At 38.9% G+C, this 19,419-nt stretch overlaps 1 long non-coding RNA gene across 1 annotated transcript; it reads left to right on the top strand.

The window, feature by feature from the left end:
* Nucleotides 1-1,047: 1,047 nt before the first annotated feature.
* On the top strand, nt 1,048-17,913 carry LOC127016159 (uncharacterized). Its single transcript, XR_007766443.1, has 3 exons — nt 1,048-1,255; nt 13,387-13,530; nt 17,791-17,913. It is a non-coding gene; the product is annotated as an uncharacterized LOC127016159 (long non-coding RNA).
* Nucleotides 17,914-19,419: the final 1,506 nt, after the last annotated feature.

The raw sequence follows: 19,419 nt of genomic DNA on the forward strand, positions 1-19,419 counted from the left end.
TGTTATGGCTGGTTCAGTAAAACTAGTAAGCTTACAAAAGAAATGATACTTGATTATAAAAGAGTATAACTAGTTTAGGGACAAGGAGAGCAAAGAGATATAATATGCAGAGCAATCTGACAGAGATATCTAGAGATAGATGGCAGACTCCTGTGAGTCTGCCACATGAAGCAGGAGAGAGAGGCAGCAGATAGCTCTGTGGCCAGTCTTGGTCCCATCTCCACAATGTGCCTGTTCTGACAGGGCATAAAGTAACTTGCTCAAAAATAAGATGAAAATGGGTTGTTTCTGTCTCCAGAATAGTTGTTTTCTCCTGAGGTGAGGTATTCCACCGTAAGGACACAAATGCATACCTTGAGAGTTCCTCTTGTTTATCTTTCTTCCCAAACAGCTCAACCACAGAAACGCTCTTCCTTCCTCTTGCTTGGTTGTTATGTTCACAGGCTAGGGTTGTATGGAGAGTTTCAGTGTGGATTTAAGCTGTGCAGGGCTGAGAAGGACTTTTGTGTTCTCTGTGTTTGGGGAATCTAGAAGGTTTGAGTTCCTCAAGGAAACGAGAGGTTTGCTCCAGAGTAGCTTTAAAAGTAGAATGGCATATAGTTTAAATGACAGAACATTATATGTATTCATTTAGGACCAGATTTTTGAAGACATATTTGCATCTAGAATTCAAACAAAATGCCAAGGCAGAGTAAGAGTCAGGTGCTTATTACCACTGATTTCAATGGGGGTTAAGCGCTTTTAGAAACTAAATTTCATTAAGTGCTTGTTTGCATCACCTTAAAATAAGAAGAAAAAAAAAAGAAAAAGGAAAACCAGAATAGGACTTCATGTCAAATCCAAAAACTTGTCTCCTTGCAGTCATTCCTGTTGACATCCTCTTAACAAAGCTGGGCTGGCAGTAATTCAGTCCAGCTTGCTGGAGCTGATTACCAAGAATAAGCACCAACTGTCCCCACTCTTTTAATGCCTCCTCACTCATAGCTGGGCTCCTTTGCTCTTCTGGCTTGGACCCCAGGGAGTGCCTCCTCAGCTGCCCCAGGGACCCACTTACTACCCTGCTGGTGGCCTCGGTGACTCTCCCTGTCTTTGTGTTGCCACGATGTCTGCTGAGCCCCAGCACACCTCCGTGACTCGAAAACTCTGCGTAGCAAGGGTTTCTTGACATACCTGAGGCTTGCTCCTGGCAAAAGTAGAGGTAATCCTTGTTACTGACCTTTCTGGGAGAGGAAGGAGGTTACTTCAATCCATCAGGGTAAGCTGCTTTTCATCACAATTGTAGGGTATGTGTGAGTGGATATGGTGTTTTCTTATTTAATATGTAAGAAATTTTTTTATAAAGCTAATATTTTATTCTAATTTGATATCCTAAATTATTGTAAAGAATTTTCTTCTACATCTTATTCCTTGATTCAAATTATTCTCTGCAAAATCAGTGTAACAGACTTACAAGGACTTCACTGCTTTTCCATTTTTTAATCATTTTATCTGTAAAACCACCCTGTTTAATTCTTTATATTTTAAGTTAATACACTCTTTTTAGAGATTTTGTCCTCTTTGTTTAGTTTACACAGGGACTAGGAATATAAAGCAACTAAAATAATCAGTGAATTATGTGTGTAACAATATAATAGTTCTTGTTTATTTGTCCCATATTTTATAATATTCAAAGCTGGTTTTTAGTCTTACTTTTCCAAAGATAGTAATGGAAATTAAGCACAAAAATGTGACAAGATTTTCTGAGGTGATGGGCACCCTAAGTACTCTATGAGTTTAAGCATAGGTAAAACCAAAGGCTGCTAGTTTAAATTGCTCTACATATGGATTTAGGTAACTCATTTCACATTTTAGACAACTGTCAGCATCTTAGCCAGAAGTTATATTTCAACAAATGAGTTAAAATAATTTTCTTTGAATGCTTTAATTCATTTATTAAAACAAATGTTTTGGGTCTCTGGTATTAGTGTATGCTTAAAAATGCTCTATCATTGTAAGCCCTTATGTTATTATCAGGCTTACTAAATGGCATGGCTAGCATTGGTGATGAAATGAAATTGCAGTGAAACAAGGTCGATAGTCTTCTTCTGAAAGGTGTAGCACTGGATCAGAGTTCACCTATTAAATCCTTTACTCTGAATGATCAACTGACGCACAGGATTTCAGCATCATGCTTTGTCCTCAGAAAGTAATGTACAGCCTTGACCTAGGAATATTTCACTGAACCTTTCATTTTCATGGCTCACTACAGAAACTTATAATGGAGATATCTTTCTTCTTTGTTACTAAGGTTTTGCTGCCAGAAACATGTCTTATTATGCTTCCATTTTTAAAGGCTGAGAAATCAGCCTTTCTAATATGCTTCTAAATTCAAATTTAAATTACTGCTTTGTTCCATAGATGTTGTTCATTAAAACCTTTGGGGCAACAATATGTTCATGTTGTGCTGCTTGAACCTCTGATGCTGACATCTCTTCTACTGAGCATCCATTATTATGATGGATTTCTGCAAGAATCTGTTGATTGACTCAATTTGCTGGATTGAAGCCTTGGAAGTATATCTTTCTGTGTCCTGGACAAGTCCAGTTAACTGTAGAGGCTTACAGTCTTATGTTTAGACTGACTTCAGTAGTCATGATTGTGTATGTTATTCTTTAGTTCATTTTTTTCTAAAACAATTGTATGTGTGGAGCAGCTGTTAATCTCATGCTAGAAGGTACAGAATTTTACTATTGTACAGAGTTTACATATGCCTAGAAAGCTGTGGAGACAATAATATTTCAGTGTTAGAATATTTGTCCCTTCTGTAATGGCAAGGATATTAGATGTAGATTTATTATACAATTTAAGTATGAATCTCATATTGGCAAAGTGATACAGAAAAGTGGAAAGTTATGTCAATTCAGGAGCATACTAGAGCACAATTGTGATTCACACCAGAAAAATGACCCTTGCAGTATCTAATTCAGAAAGGACCTAACCAAAAGCAGCTCTGTGCCAACTGCTCACCTGGCACAGATGTAGCTCCTCACTCCATACACGCTAAGCAAAGGCCAGTATGTTAGTGTGAGCTTGCATATGGGTATGTGTAGTGATGCTAACTCTCAGATGGAAAGAGTAGCCCTGTGAAAGCTGACCTCATAGTGCACATTTAGACCCAGAGCAGAAGTAACTTACTTAAAATATTTTCTTACGTTCAGAGAGAGCCTCCTGTGTTTCAGTTTGTGCCCATTGCCTCTGGTCCTGTCACTGGACACCACTGAAAAGAGCCTGGCTCTGTCTTTGGTACACCCTCCCTTTAGCTATTAGTACGCATTGATGAGATCCCTCCCTGAATAGGCAGCAAATTTAAAGAAGCTTTGGGTAAAGGAGTGATGGTGTTCAGATAATCATTGCTGCACAAGAAGAATTTTAAAAAAAGAAAAAAAAAAAGAATACCACTTAAGAATAAGTTTCATTTATTAGCTTCTCAGGAACCATTTGTTACATTTTTCACCCTGCAAAAATGCCATGGTACTGTTACCTTTCCCAAGTAGGATGACTCTTAAATCCACCAAGGACTTTAAAGATTGATTACTTTTATAGCTAGTATTTTTTTTATATGGGTATTCACATGATGCGATTTCTTTCTGTCGTGTTTATCACAAAACAACTTTTGCTAACCTAATTACTCATAGGAGATGAACAAAACAGTTTAGAAATTCCACTGAAGTGGGTGCATTGCTTTTATTTAAATGAGTATTTATAAATACATTTTTATAATATTTACCATCTTGCAATTCTTAGAACTCAAAAATGAACTTTTTAATCTGCAGTAGCTATTATATGAGTGTGAATGATTGAAATGCTACGAGGATTTGCAATTGTGATATTAGCAAACATAACTAATCATTGCTCAAAGTGAAACTTGATTTTCAGGAATGTTAGTTATTTGTCTGAACCCTAGCTGGAATTTACAGACTATGATTTTCCTCCCAAATAATTTGTTTGTGCTCAGTATAAACAGCTTATTAGGAGCCTCTGTCAGCATCCATGATGAGTTAAAACACCAACCTGAAATCAGGCGATGGTGTGCCAGACTGATAACTTGCATGTTTGAACTCATATTGCTAGATGTGTTTGAGTCCAGTGATATCTCCTTGTTGGCAAGGCTGTGATAGATCTTCCCTGCACAGAATTTATAGAGGAGATAAATCTATGCCTTGAGTTTTCTTCTCTAGAGTTTGCACTGCTTGCATGCTTGTATGTAAATGATGTAAATGGTTGTTCAGTGTGAACCTGAGTGGATGTCAAATACCTGACTCAAAGCTAGAAATAACACTGTGTAGCCATGTCAAATTGCCATCTTAATTTTGAGTACCTGGAGCCTTTTTAATTAAGCTAAAACCCATGACATGCACCTTGCTTAAAACTAAGAAAAAACAGCTCTTAAAGCTTGATTCTTCCTCTGAATTTCATCACTTTTTCCTCAAAGACACGACTACTGTCTTGGTGTTGGTGTATTGTCTGGCAAGGGTTCACCACTTGTAGAGGAGCATAGATCACCTAATTTGACTGTTCAGAGGGGCATCTGGCCCCACTCCCAGTGTGCAAGGTGAGGGAAAAGAGGCCCAAGAAAATACATTCATGAAAGCAAGGAAGATGGATTTTGTACTGCCTGAGCTGCTGACTCAGCCCCCTAAGGATGCTTAAAATGTGGGTGTAGCACTTGCTGGAATTCAAGACACAGTGCTTAAAAAGGCTCTGGCAGGTCCTTTACCCTTTAAAGAGCAGTCACTGTGTTGGATAGACATGAAAAAGGTAATCCTAGCTGAAAGTGCTCCTGATCAACATTTTTTAAAACTGAAGTTGCTTACTCGGCCAGCTAATAAAATACCAGTAACATCCTGAAATAATGAAATATTTTATTAGCCAAGGCTCAGCAGAATTGCCTTAGTGCTATTAAAAATATTTATAAAATGAATTTGAAGGGCATCGTGGCCCATTAATGTCATCGCTCCTGACGTATTATCAGGACACCATTCTACAATCTAATGTTACTGAGCAAAAACTATCAACTAATGCCAGGACGAGGGATCTTCCTCTTAGCAGGATTTGTGCAAAGTTATTTAGGTGAGTTGACTTTGGAGAATAAGAAAAGGACAGCTTACTCTAGAAATGTATAATTCTTCTTATTCTCTGTATGTACTAACATGTTTTAAATAGGAAAAGAAAAAAAAATTGTATTAAATGTAGCAAGGAGGAGCATATAAAAACATTAATTCTATCGGTCTGATGACCAAGGACATTTTAAAAGTGTTAAATGGAAATTTATGCATACTTATTGAGCTTTACTTCCCAAAAAGTTCATGCTATTATGCTCACCATAGTATAACATATTATTCACCTTGTAGATTTTTTACGTAATTTCCTTGTGTAGTATGTGATCATGCTTCAGGAAAATAATACAGAGGGAAAAATACAATGTTCTATGGGAAAGCAGATGCTGGACCAGAAAACTTTTTTTTTTTTTCTCCTTTTATTTGTTTTGTTTTGTTTTCCCCTCTTTGTCTTGCATTTTCCTGGCACATCCTCAGAATCTGCACCTCCAGCTGCACAGGGATGTCCCATTTTGGAATACTAAATCAGAACAAAATGAGTCACTTCTTGTTATTACTGTGTTGGGGCAGCTTTCTGCCGAGCACGGGCACCAAAACAACCTGGCATAGGGCAGGGGATGTGCCAGATGCAGGGGAAGGAGCTCACGGCAGCCAGGAGGAGGTTTTGGCGCTGAGGCTGGGTTGGCTCCGGCAGAGCTGCACCCTCAGTCCGTGACCTGGGAGAATCTCTGAACACGTCTCTGGAGACTTCTTAATCAGGGCTGAAATGTCACAGAGATTATGCTGGAGATAATATACCTTCTGGAATGATTTTTGGGCTTTGTTTTGCTGCTGCTATTAATGTAGAATATTTTTTCCCAGGAGGGGAATATTTAATTTCAGCAGGATTATGAGTTTGAAGGAGTGTTGCTTCACACAAGTGGTCCTGTTTAAATAAACTGTGTTTGACAGCAAAGGCTACGGTGTGCTCCTGTGTTTCCTGAGACTGCACAAGGATAGCTCTGTCTGGGCTATTTCCAGTTCTTCTTGTCAGATTAATTTCAAGGAGTCAGGAGCATTAACAACTCCTTCACTTGAAGAGCACTGGCAAGGATTTCTGTCTCTCCCCTCTTCCATGCCTTTAATCATACCCTAGGCCCTGGGAGAAGCCTGTAGACCACTAATGCTGCACTAATATACCAAACTGATAGTATCCCTGAATTACCTGTGCAATAGAGAGGAGGGGACAAGGCGTGCTTGATAACGGAGCCTTCAGCTGTGCTGACATCTCCTGTACCATGTGGAGGAAAGGGACATTCTCACCAAAGGTAGGGACTTCATGGAGGTATGCAAGGGAGGGCAAAGAAAGGAGGAAAAAAAGCTCTGAGTCACAGATTGCAAGAGCTTGCCGAGTGGGGCATGAAGCTCTTAAACATAGGAATTGATTAGTTTTCTAAGTTTCTAAGACTTAATGCCAACAAAAAAAATGTTGACTGCATATCAGTGTGCTTGCCTCTTCTCCTGGAGATCAGAACTCTGCCAGAAACTCATCCAAAGAATGTATAATTTTTCCCATGGTTTTGGACTCTCATATTATGTGCAGTCTTGTATGTAGAATGACCAGGAAGGTTGGTGGTAAGCCATGTATTCCACGGGAACATTTGTCATGCTGTTAAATAGTAACCTGTACTGTGAAAGAGGTTTATTTGAATTAGGTCCATACATGTTAACTAAAACTGGACCGCTCTTTCTGTATATATTTAACAGTCAGAAAATCTCCTTTATGTCAGATGCTATATAAATTACCAAGTATTTTGAAAGAACTCTCTTGTTTTGTGCAAAGCTATTTTGCTGACTCCCTCCTATCCAAGGTGTTCCTATGCTGATAGCATCTTGTTCTCTTAAGTGAATTTCTTGTAAAAAGATTATGTCAGCTTTTTCTGTTTCAACAATTTTTTGTGGTTATAACTTTAAGCCATTTATGTTCCCCATTACAAATTCAATTATTTGATTTGCCATCATTCACCTCTGTAATATTTGACCATTTGATATACTATACAATGTCATTGCCAAGATTTAACATAACTATAAAAAGACTAGCATATTCTAAAGCTATTTGTTTGGAGATGTTGGTTTTCAAAGAAGTTAATATATCAATATAACCCTGAGAAACCTACCTGAACACTTTGCGTATTTTGACACTTTATCTTTAGCCAAGTTTCTCATTAACAGGCTCTATTGGTTTCTTATATTGCCAATGAATTACTTATCAAAAAAATAATGGAATTAAAATATTTGCAACAAAAAGGAAAGAAGGAAGGTTGAAGTAATAGTGATAATCAACGCAGTTGTGAATAAACTGGTATCATAAGCAAGAAAGACTGGCAGGGTGCGAATTTTTCTTTCCTTTCATGGTATGCAGGTGTGGCTAAACTGGTACAAAAAATAAAAAGTGGGTGTTGGGGTTTTTTTTGGCCTTGAAAAATTCTGTTACTGACCAGTCATCATATCCAAATTTCCCTGGCTGATGGAATCTGACAAGATCGCAGCCTATGGGAATATGGCTGCAGGCCAATAATTTTTTTTGTTCTTGTCAGGCATACTCAAAAGGGTAAGGCCATCTGCTTTCCAGCAATTAGATACTCCCCTTTCAATTGTAATATACTGTGAGTCAGATAATTTATTCATCCCAGGGTGAACATATACACTTGCAGTATGGTGGAAATGAAGAGAACTAAGCCTGGCAGAGGAATAAATAGCTCTGCTGTCCCTTGTCCAGTCCATGCAGGTCCTCAGCCGCTCACCCATGCTGTCCCTCTGAAAGAGCACACCTTCCTGCCCCCCTTCTCCTGCTTTGGCACATGGAAGAAAGCTATCATTGCCCAGTTACTGGAGGATCTCTGAAGGTCCATGGTTATTTGGTTTAAATGTTTTCAGTAGTCCATGAGGACCTAGGTAGATGGCGGGATTCAGGGCGGTAATGTGACTGGTAACGGTGGAAGGAATACAGAGCAGATACGGCACAATTGGTTTGCAAGAAAGCAGACCGTCAAGGAAACCAAATTAAACAAATAGAAATGTGACCAATAAAGTGAATAAAGGAGACTTTTGTAGTGAACAGTGTGGCCCAGCAAATAAGATTTGTTGCCATTGTTAGCAAAAAGCCACAGGCTTTGCATTAAACAAAGGCAGGGTCTTGACATGGTATGTGACCATGTCCTCTCCTGTAGGCACTGGCTCCAGCAGTGCTGTGTATGTGGGGGGGACCCTGACCCCTGCAGGCTGCCCCTCAGGCAGCAGCAGGTGGGTGCCAGGGGCTGGAAAGACGCTGGTGCAGGTTGCAGACCTTCCCCTGGGCACTGGGAGGAAGAAACCCGCACAGATAAGCCCACGCAAACCTGTGAGTGAGGAGGCAGGAACCCCCACAACACTGCGTCCGTCTGGAGAAGCCCCCAGGACGGTGGCAGTTTGCTGCAACCCTCCCACCCACATCCTCCTGGAGGAAGGCTGATGGTGTCAACCTTGGGGCCAGGAGGGCATCTGGAGGGTGAGCAAGACACCAGACAAAAGTGGTAGCTGTTAGTAGGTCTTCTCATATACCGATTTACGTTGTCATTAATGAGGCTTTTCTTTACCAGTTAGGATGTGAGGTGTTGATAGTATTGTAACTGGACTGATAATTACTGGTTGTTGTATTTTGCTTAGGCTGCTAAAACATGAATCAGGCAAACAGCAAATTCTTGGCTCCCTGTTTACGGTACGTTCCCTTTTCCCCATAACGAGGTTTTGAGTGCAACCAGTGGAAGAACTTCCTGCTTTGCTGGGAGTTAGTTCCATGTGAAAATGAAAGCTTTGACTGACTTTGAACAACTTAGTGTAGAAAGAGCCAGATTTAAAGATCCCAGGCTATCAACAGACTAAGGAAAAAAGTCTTGTGAGTATTAATGAAGCCTCCAGAAATAGGCTGAGTCTGTCCTCTTAACTGTATTTCTATATAAAAGGTAATTATAAAATTGTTAAAGAGTGAGAGGTCAATTAAAAATTTCTCTGGAGGAAAACTCTGATTCTGAGCTCTTTCTTCAAGATTTGGACAAAGTCTGATACAAATCTGATCAGAAGTCTCTGGTTGACAAGATACTTTGTAATAGTAAAATAAAAGAAAATGTCATAGCTGATCTGCTCCGACTGTTGGAGAGACTCAGAAAAGTTTATCCCACTTAAAAATGTGAGAATTTTGTCTTGTATTTGAGAGTTTGTCCCAATTATAGCGTGTAGCTTTCATGAACACACATTGATCAAATTTCACTTGTTGGAACTGGTTTTAGAAAATATGTATCCAAGATATATATACAGCTATTCCTAGAAATCAGTCTTAAGTTATCATTCGCATGCATATGGTAGGAGATATTGAAGAAGTGAGTCAGGAACTAAAAATATCACAGGGCATTGATCAGAATTAAGAAGATCAGTTCCAACAGAGCAGGTCCTAGAAATTAGAGTGCTCCTGGGAGAAATTAGAAATACTTGGTCATCACGGCAGTCAATATGCTAGACCCTGTGCTTGTGTAGATTAGCATTGAAATCAATAAAGCTCTTACAGTTTGTCACAGCTTTTGGTGGTGTTAAATTAGGGTAATATTTATGACTACTTTCTAGTGTTCTGTCTCTCAGAAATGTGTAGATGGTCAGAAGGGGTTTGTGTGATGCAGAAATGCATCACAAAACATTGGGCGAGAAATGGAGGAGACTAACGGTGAAGATGACACGGTTAGCTGTACATACTTGATCTGGAAGTTCTTCAGTAGCATATCGTCCCATTAACAGACTGAACCTTTAAGAGAGGAGACAGTGTATGGAGCCTTATTGCAGCATTTTCCATCTGCTAAGAAGTTAGATGTTGACATTAATTCCATAGGCTCATGATTTAGCACTCTCTCACACCTGATGTTTTGTACGCGCCCCCTGGCAACCATCAATTGCAGTGGAGACTGGAATTTGTCTTGCTTTAGGTGAAACAAAGTGATATTTACTGAAATATTAAACAGGAGAACAGATTGCAAAACCCCAGGCTAGACATCATGAGGAGCTTCAGAGACATCTTCAGGGCAATTTTTTTCTACTTCGCTTCATAAGTAGGATAAGGTAAACACCTACCCTTTATGAGCAAACATTGCTTTATATAAACCCATAGGCAGAAGATATTTACTTACTTACAAAAGAAAGTTAAAACCTGATAGAAATGTGGTGTATATTACCTCTAACTTAATGGAAATGCGAGGATTCATTTTATAGAATGAACTTGATTCCCACAAACTCTTTGAAAATACACTCTTTGCTTTAAAAAACTTCAGTCTAGCTGAATTGAGGTTACAACCCTAAAATGTTTCGTAACACTAATCTCACATATTACCAGGGTGATAATAACTTTCTTCAGCTGAGAGTGGTGTAAAGTGAACAGTGAATAGGATTGCTGATCTTTCATTTTTGTTCTTTCAGTCACCTTTTCTGAACATATACACCATTAAATCTTTAGCTTAGGAAGAAGAACAAAGATTTGTTAAAGCAGTATTTCCCAAGACAAAAAATGGGGGAAAAACCAGGTTGTTGGTTTGTGGTTTTTTTTTTTCCCCCTTCTGTATATGATAATATTAAATTATTTTATCAAAAAGGGGGAAAACTCATAAGACTAAAGAGTGCCTCAGAGAAGGGCATTCATCATGAGTGGTATTCACAACCTTGTCTGCGTGCCCATGCTTCCTGGGGATGAGCGGGAATCTGCAGAGCCTGCAAATGGGATGTGTAAATCCAGCACATTGACTGGAGGATGCCTAAGCTGAATTTCCAGAAGAGGTATTTGCTTGAATTTGTTTCTCTCCGAGTTGCATTTTGGGTCTGAAATAGACATCACTGGAAGAGTTAGATTTTCCTGCTGAAGTTCTTCTGTGCATACCAATTCACTGAATTGCTCTGTTGGCTGAGTGGGGCAATCTCGGTGCTCCTTTCCTTTTAATATGGTACAGGCAGTTTGGATAATTCCCAGCAAGAATCCTGGTCTTCGTTTGAGAGTCAGGAACGTAATAATTTTTTTTTTTCCATTATTATTATTATTATTTTAAAATTCCATTTCTGGAGCATTGTTTCTATGACACAATGGACATCCACGGTCTCTCTGGAAAGAGGGGGCCTCCAAGCCTAGCTCTTGGGGAAATTTTCTTGTGATGTTGTAACAGCAGCTGTAGCTGGGGCTGAGACTTGTGGCACTACTTGTTCCCACTGTCTTTTTAGATGGCTGCAGTTTCTCTGGCGTTTCTGCATGCTGTACATGGAGGTGAAACCGCATTTTCAGTTTGGCACTGTGAGCCCCACCATTGATTCATTTTCATGCTACTCAAGTACGATTTTTGCGGGTCAGCTGTTTTGTACATCTCTATCTCGCCCTTTTTTACTCCCCTCAGCAGGAATTGTTTTTGCAGTCCCAAATCATCTGAAACAGGAGATGGCCCCAGACTGACATACCAACTCTGCACTGCTGCCCACCTTCAGGGCTGTCTCTGATCTGATCCAAACATCATGGTTCAGCCTTTTTCTGTGGTAGCCACTGTGTGAAGCATGAAAGTCAGGTGCTGTAAACTGAAAAAAGTTCAGATCCAGGCACAAACAGGCAGGATCTCAACTTTACATCTGAGGTCCACTGAGAACTGGGCCATGGTATTTGATCCCTAATCCCCTGAGGTACTTCAATTCCCTCTGACCTCAACAGGAACCGAAAGATCTCAGAACAACACAACATTGACCACAATGAACGATGTGCCTCCAACACTGCAGTAAGCATTCACATCAGTATTTCCTTCACATGGCTTCAATCATTTATGAAGTGACTTGATTATTCCAGAAGATAAAATGTCTAAGTGAGATTTAGCACTTTTAATTGGAAAGAATTACATTGTGATCTACCTAATATTTTAGATTTAGGTTCATATTTTCAGGATAAGGCTTTCTTAAGAACTCATGCCAAGTATACTTACAATTCTTCATCTGTAGCTGTCAATCCAGAAATCAGCTGACAGTGAGATATGCAGTACCATAAAAGACAAATATAAGGGAGCAGAAACTTTCTTCTCATACTCTTACCTACCTTGTCTGCTACAGTAGTATTTCAATATATGCATGTAGTATTTCAATACATATGTGTATATATATGTTGAAATAGATGTAATTTCCTTCTCCTTCTTCAAGTCCTAATAGAAAACACTCATTTTAACTTCATTATAACTGCTATACGTTTTTCTGTGTACATTCGTGTTTTGCAAATAACATAAGCTATTAAATGAAGCCCAAATTCAGGTAAGTGTTGGCAAGGCTGGTATTTATTTATTATTTATTTTAATGTGTGACTATTTCTATGCCTATTTCTAGAAAAAAAAATCATAGTCTTGATCAGTTCTTTATTCATCTATCTTAAATACAATGGTTCAGAACATTTGCCAAGGCTTAGGGTTAAAACCACTCAATTTTTGGCATTGTTTACGGTACTTTCCGTGTATTTGGGAAAGGACAAGGGAGAGCCAGAGACCCACCCAATTCACATACAAGCCACTCCTCACTCCAGTGAAACTGCACACTTTGATTAATGTACAGAAGGCTTCACGTTTGTGTAAATGTGAAGGTTAGGGTATTTCCCCAAAGAACAGCGGGAAATCCTAGCTATTGACTGCTTAACTTGAAATGTCAGCTATCAGTAGCTAAACAGAGCTAAACAGAAAGTGGCTCAGATGCTGCATAAACAGCTGTCATTTCAGTTGACTCCTTCTATCTGTTTGCATTTTACAGAGTTCAATCATCAAAATAATTTTTTTTTCCCCAATGTCTTTCTTTTTCATGTTTGGAAAAAGCCATAAGCCTATTCTGCGTATTCCAGTGTTGGCTTTCAAAAAATTATACGGGTACTATCATGCAGTTAAATGGTGGTGTGCTTGTACCTTTATAATCTTATATAACTTTAGTAGTTATTGTCACTCATAAATGACAGTTTTGTTAATCTTCTACAGTGAATGTCATAAAACAAATTTGAAAATGATACCTTATTCAAAAACCAATTAAAAGTAGAAGCAGTTGATTAATAAATATAAATGAGCTCAGATGTTAATTTAAAATGTCTAAGATACAGCATTTGTATCACGCTTGCCAAAAATAACAACTAAGTGTATGAGATGTCAAGATGCGGCAGCATATTTTGATTTACTTAATTGTTTCACGTGATTAACTTAGTTTTGTTCTCAACTTTGTATTTGTTTTATGGCTTCTATTTCAGATTTAAGAAATGTTTGTGCTACAATTCCATCTTTTTCACCTCTGCCAATCACTTCAGCAAAAGATTTTACGTCTTCATACAACCATGCTAATGCTGTCCTGCTCTCGTGATTGCACCAGCGATATCAGTACAGCAACATATTCAGTTAAGTTATTCCAAATCACAAATTCAAATTCTTTTCGTTCAGTTTTGTATTTTGTCACCAATGTTTGTGTCTATACTGAACTGAAAAGCAGTTTTCGGTGTACTCTGCCATCTCCTGTTTTCCAGGTGGCTTCATGGAATAGCTTAGAAGCAGGGTGCTACATAATGAGGCTGAGATTGTTAGAATCCATTTAAAAATACTGTTAATATCTCGTGATGTGGTTTAGCTTTTTAAGTGATGATACTGTAATTGATTAATTAGGAAGCCAAGCCCAGCCTTAAAAAATATATTATGCATCAGTCATTCAGTGACAATATTTTTTCACCTATGATTGGTACAATGCTGTTGACACGGAAATATCTTGTCTGCAGTCATATATACAAGCATGAAAAAATCCTGTATGTGGTGAGTCAGTCTGGAAAAAAAGAATCATTCCCAGACAAACAATGAATATTCTTGAAATCTCTGTAAGCAATTTATAAAAATATTTACCTTGCTCAGCTATTGGAAGTGGATTTTAGTTCATTGTCTCATCTGAGGCAATAGCTTCAAAGGCAGGAAAGCCTCTCCGGAAGTATAAAGGACACGTTCAGCCTTGATGCAATGTAAAACAATATTATGGACTCCCTGGGTAATAAGAGCTATGGGTGAGGACTGTGTTGCTGTCTGCCTTCTTCTTCTTCCCTCTTTCTTTGGTACATTGTTTACAGTGGAGTCCAAGAGGTAACGGTGATTTCTGTTCTCGTTTCTGTCATCTGGGTTATTCAGGGATGTTTCTTTGCGTTGTTCTTAAGAGTAGCATGTACTTGTTTCCAGTTATTCCTGTCATGGTTTCTTTAAACCTCTTCAGGGAGTGGAGTCGCTTAAAAGGACTATTGGGCTCCAGGACGGGTGGAGGATTTCAGTCCGCATTTCAGGGCATGGAGGGTACAGGAGGGAGTAACGAGGTACTGTTAAGATATTGGGTAACGAATACACAGCCACTGGAGGTTGCTGAAATCGTAACCAGCCTTCTGAGAGTATAAAGAACTTTTCCAGGGTTTGGGGCAGCTGGGATTGGGAAAGGATGCCAAAGTTAGCGGCACAGTGCTTGAGCTTTTTGCTCATTAACGTGGATCCTTACGTTTCTCACCTTACTGAGGGAAGCGGTGTGGCATACCTGTATCTGTATTGCAGTATTCATTTTACACTGTTTCTGTGACCCCTCAGATGAACAGTTCTGTGCAAAGGTGCTCTAAGGCCACTGGTGCATCTGGGGAGGAGGAGACCTTATCTGTTCACCTTCTCCACTGGCTATGTATTGGGGACTAGCTCTTCTAGAGGCTCCAGGAGCTTGGGAAACTTTATTGTCGATGTCCCTTTGTGGTGCAAAAGTAGAGCCATTTTGTCTCTCGCAACAAGATAGATAAGTTAGGATTTTGGTAACCGTGAGAATTAATGACCAGAATCTGTGAACTGTCCCAAGAGTTTAACTAACTGGCAGCATGCTCCAAACAAAAATTCCTGTAAACTATTGAAGAAGTGCAGGATATGATGAGTATTTCATATTTTCATATGATGAGTATTTTATATTTTTGTTGTCGTTGTTACTGAGAAACTGCGTGGTTCCTGCACTATACCCCTCTATAATCAGGAGTGCCTGGAGGGCACCTCTTATGTGTGACAAAGCAGAGATCCTTCTGTTCATTCATAGCACATTTCCTTGTCAGCAGGGTTGTTTTTAACAACATTGCCATGAAAGAGAGAATAACAACACTGAGAAGTTTGTAAGACCTGTCTGGAAATCTGTGAAATTTGTTTGCTTAGGACCTCCATAATTGTTCTTGCATTTTGCTCCAGATTGAGGATCATGAAGCCCTATGTCTGAGAAAATAATCAGTATCTTATCTAAATTAAAATCTAAATTAAATCTATGTGCCTTGCAAGTCGACCTTTTCTTTTCTGTATCTGTTTTATTGTTGGGCTGAATTCACTCTTGTTTCAAAGAAGGTGCAGAAAATCTCCAAAAGAATCAGTCAGAACAAAGCTGTCCCATTCAAAGGAAGAATGAGAAGAAATAGGAAGAGTAGGCTGGGGTATCACATTAGCCTACTCTCATCATTTTCCTTCCTTTTTACTGAAGACAAGACATGATGGGAATGCTGGATAGTACTACTGCTGTAGATTTTAAACTGCCTAAGTAAAATAGGTAGATGCTGCCTACATTTGCCAAGCTATTTAATTTAAATGTTTGTGTGTAATTGTAGTGATCACCTGGGAAACTAAACATGACATTCCTCTTTATCTGGCATCTGCCTTTCAAACTGGATAAGTAAAGTACAGTCTGAACATAAAGTAATTCTGGAAAAAAAAAAAAAAAAAGGGTGGTAAACACCATCTGTCTTCCAAACTATAGACTTAATCTAACAAATGAAATGTAAAAGAAATTGGCGGCATTTCTTGTATCAAAAGTAAAGATACTGTGAGTATTGACAGGACTCTGACCGGGTCTGCAGATCAGTCAGACCGTTCCCATCCCACACAAGTCAGAAACGGCTGGCACGTTCACTCCCTCGTAGTGGGCTGGGACTCATACCCCAAGAGCTCACGTCTCACGGGGCGGGTATGGAGGGGCCCTTCAGGCAGCCACCGCTTTCTCAGGGTCCGCATTGCTGCTTTGGGAATTTGAAGTTCAACATTATCTGCTTTTCTCTGTCTATCCTTGCATGAAAGACCTTGTGTATCGCCTTGGAAAAGTATTATGAAAAATCCATGCTGTTTTAGTACCTAGCATGGAACATATTGGTATTCATTTTACAATCAGGAGTAGGTTATGGTAAAGATTATTTAATACTACCAGAAGCAGAATACTATAGTATGTCTAATTAAAAACAAAAGGTACCAGCTTCAGCTGGTTCAAAGGCAGAAAGTATTTTAATATTCTGTATGTCACACTATAAAATGCAAAAATATACTGTTGCTGCTAACTTTGTTTTGATCTAATGTTCTTCCTATTGGAAATAAATGTTCAGGAACTCTGGAAAGTTTGGTGGTTTGGTTTGTTTTTTTTTTTTTCTCAGGACTAGATGGGAGAAATCTAGTAATTGTTCTTTGGAGTGCAGTGTAAAACCTATAGTCAGCAACTGAGCATTGGCTCATAACTTTTTAAGAGCCTTTTTCATGCTGTGTTGATGTATAAATACAATTCGTATTTTTGAGTTTATAGTGAGCCTGTAGGGAGGGGGAAAAAAAAAAAGCCTTTCAGAATACGTTGTGGTATTTAAAATAGAACATAAAGTAGGTGTAACAGTTTCAGGGAAAACAAATACAATAGGCCATGTTCTTCAGATGCATTGCTGTGCTGGGTCTGACTGGAATGAAGTTAACTTTCTTCATAGGAGCCAGTATGGTGCTGCGTTTTGCACTTGTGTAAAACAGTGCTGGTAACACACCAACGTTTGGGCTACTGCTGAATAGTGCTTGCACAGCATCAAGGATGTCTTTTTGTCTCACTCTGTTCCCTCCAGTGTGTAGGCTGGGCTGGGCAAGAAATTGGGATAGGAGACTGCTGGGACAGCTATCCTGAACTGGTCCAAGGGATATTCCATACCAGATCACATCATGCTCAGCAATACAACTAGGAGGGGTTGTTGGTGCTCAGGAACTGGCTGGGCATCAGTCTGCTTGTGGGAGGTGGTAACTGATTGCCTTTGCATCACTTTTTTCCATTTCCTTTGCTTACTGAACTGTCTTTTATCTTGACCTACCAGTTTTCTTGTTCTTTGCTCTTCCTATTCTGTCCCCTGTCCCACTGGGGTGGTGGGCTGGAGAGAAGTCAGTGGTGGTATGGATGCTTAGCTGCTGGTCGGCGTTGACCCACCACAACTGCCAAAACTCTGTAGTGTGCTCTACAAAGGCAGGTAGAAATGTGGTCATGAGGGATGTATGTGGCACTTACCTGGTATATTTTTAGAGAGAAAGTCAGGAAATATTTGAATAAATATGAATTATCACCTTTTAGAACAAATGTGAAGAAACACTGCTGCAAGACCTAGCTGTTTGTCCGTGAAGAATTAGTTGTATATGAATCATGCACGGAGACAGAAGAATTTCAAAAGTTTGCAAGTCACTGCGACAAACTTGCTGCTAGTACTGCTACATGCCTCTGTGTTGAATATAGGTGAAAATACATCAACTGTGTATTTTACTACTTCTTGCTGTTTGATAGTGAAAGAAAGAAGATTTTCTATAGGATTACTAGTATATTCTTTTTTTCCCAGGTATAATAATCGTGCATAGTCCCTTAAGAAGAATTACGATGGAAGAAACTAATCGGAATTTTGCAGGAGCTTGTTACTCACAATCAATGTTAAATATAGACGTCTTAAGCTCAACAGCTGAAATCACTGGTAAGTTTATTTAATTTGCTGTTTGCATAAAATTGCATTGCAATTATACTTCTGATTTTCATGTAGTTTCACTGAAAAATATTGATTTGGCTATTAGGTGTTTGGACTTAAAAAAAAAAAACCAAAACCAAACCCAAAACCCACCACCAAAACCCAATAAAGCAGTTTCAAAGACAAAATACATCAAAGTCTAGAAGTTTAATAGTAAGAAATGAAAAAGAAGCAGTTTCTATGTGATTCAACCATTCAAAAAATCCAGTGAAAATTTAGATAGAAAATGAGAAAAGGCACTTCATGTATGTACTGAACTGCAAATTAAGTATCATTAGTGGATATTCTTTCCTGTTCATGTTGTGTTATAAAACATCTAAGGGATAGTGGAAATGCAATGACCTTAGACTCACAGAGACTGATTTTGTGCTTTATCTCTTCTATCATTCATTGAGTATTGCCCATCACTGGAATAACTGCATGCACTAATTGCTTAACTATTTCTTTGTGCACCCAGATCAGCATCATTTGGCTCAAAGAGCAGATAGGGGAAGATTTCAAAGAGATCTTCTGAGAGTCAAACCTGGAAGTCATACATATTAAACTTTGTCTTGAAATGACTTTGGAAAACATAGTTGCCCCTTTCTCTAAAATTCTGCAATTATTGTTTCAGTGATAGGCAGGGCTTACGGAAGCAATGATGTCTCAGATATAGACTCATCTTTCAAGTGTTACAAAATCTAGATTTTGAAACAATTATTTTTCAAAGAAACATCTATACTCTCCTAAAAGCTCTCCCTAGACTTTAAGTATTGGTAATTGTCCCATCCTTGGCTTTTTTGTCATCGCAAGAGGGAGCTGCTCAAAGAACTACATTTTGTGAATGAAGAAAATGCTCAAGTTAATATCCTGTGATTTTTGTCTGACTTGACTAGCCAAGCCTATTCAGTGCATAAAATAAGTTTACAGTTATTCAAGTTCAAATTCACTTTAACTTTCTAAAATGATAAAACCTTACAGCCTGTAAGAATGAACTGTAGTGCATTTGGCAAACTGTACAGTTGCAAGAGTAAGCGCCAAATTCCCTCTTTGTGGCATAGTCAGAACTACACACTGTGGTTAAGAATGGCATCATATTTTCTTTCTACATGCCAATGAAAGTGTTATTTGGGAAACCCTCTTGTTACACAAACGCAACACCCCACAACAGCTGCAAATTCTAACCTGCTGCAATACTGATGTGAATGACAGTAAAGGCCGAGGCAGAAGTGTTTACTGAATGCATAGTTTATTTTAACCTGCTGCCTTGCTCAGCAGAATTCCTCATATATCACTGCTCCCATATGAGTGAGAGATGCAGCCTCACTAACAGCCTTATAAAAAATGCTGTTTTCCCAGGCTTTCCTCAGACAACACTTTCTCCCTCTGTAGTATGACTGCTAATCTGAAAGAGTATCCTGCTTGTGAACAGGTCTTTATTTTCAGGGATGAGACTCTACTATTCTTTTT

This window comes from Gymnogyps californianus, chromosome 4, assembly GCF_018139145.2.
Source record: "Gymnogyps californianus isolate 813 chromosome 4, ASM1813914v2, whole genome shotgun sequence".
Lineage (NCBI taxonomy): Eukaryota > Metazoa > Chordata > Aves > Accipitriformes > Cathartidae > Gymnogyps > Gymnogyps californianus.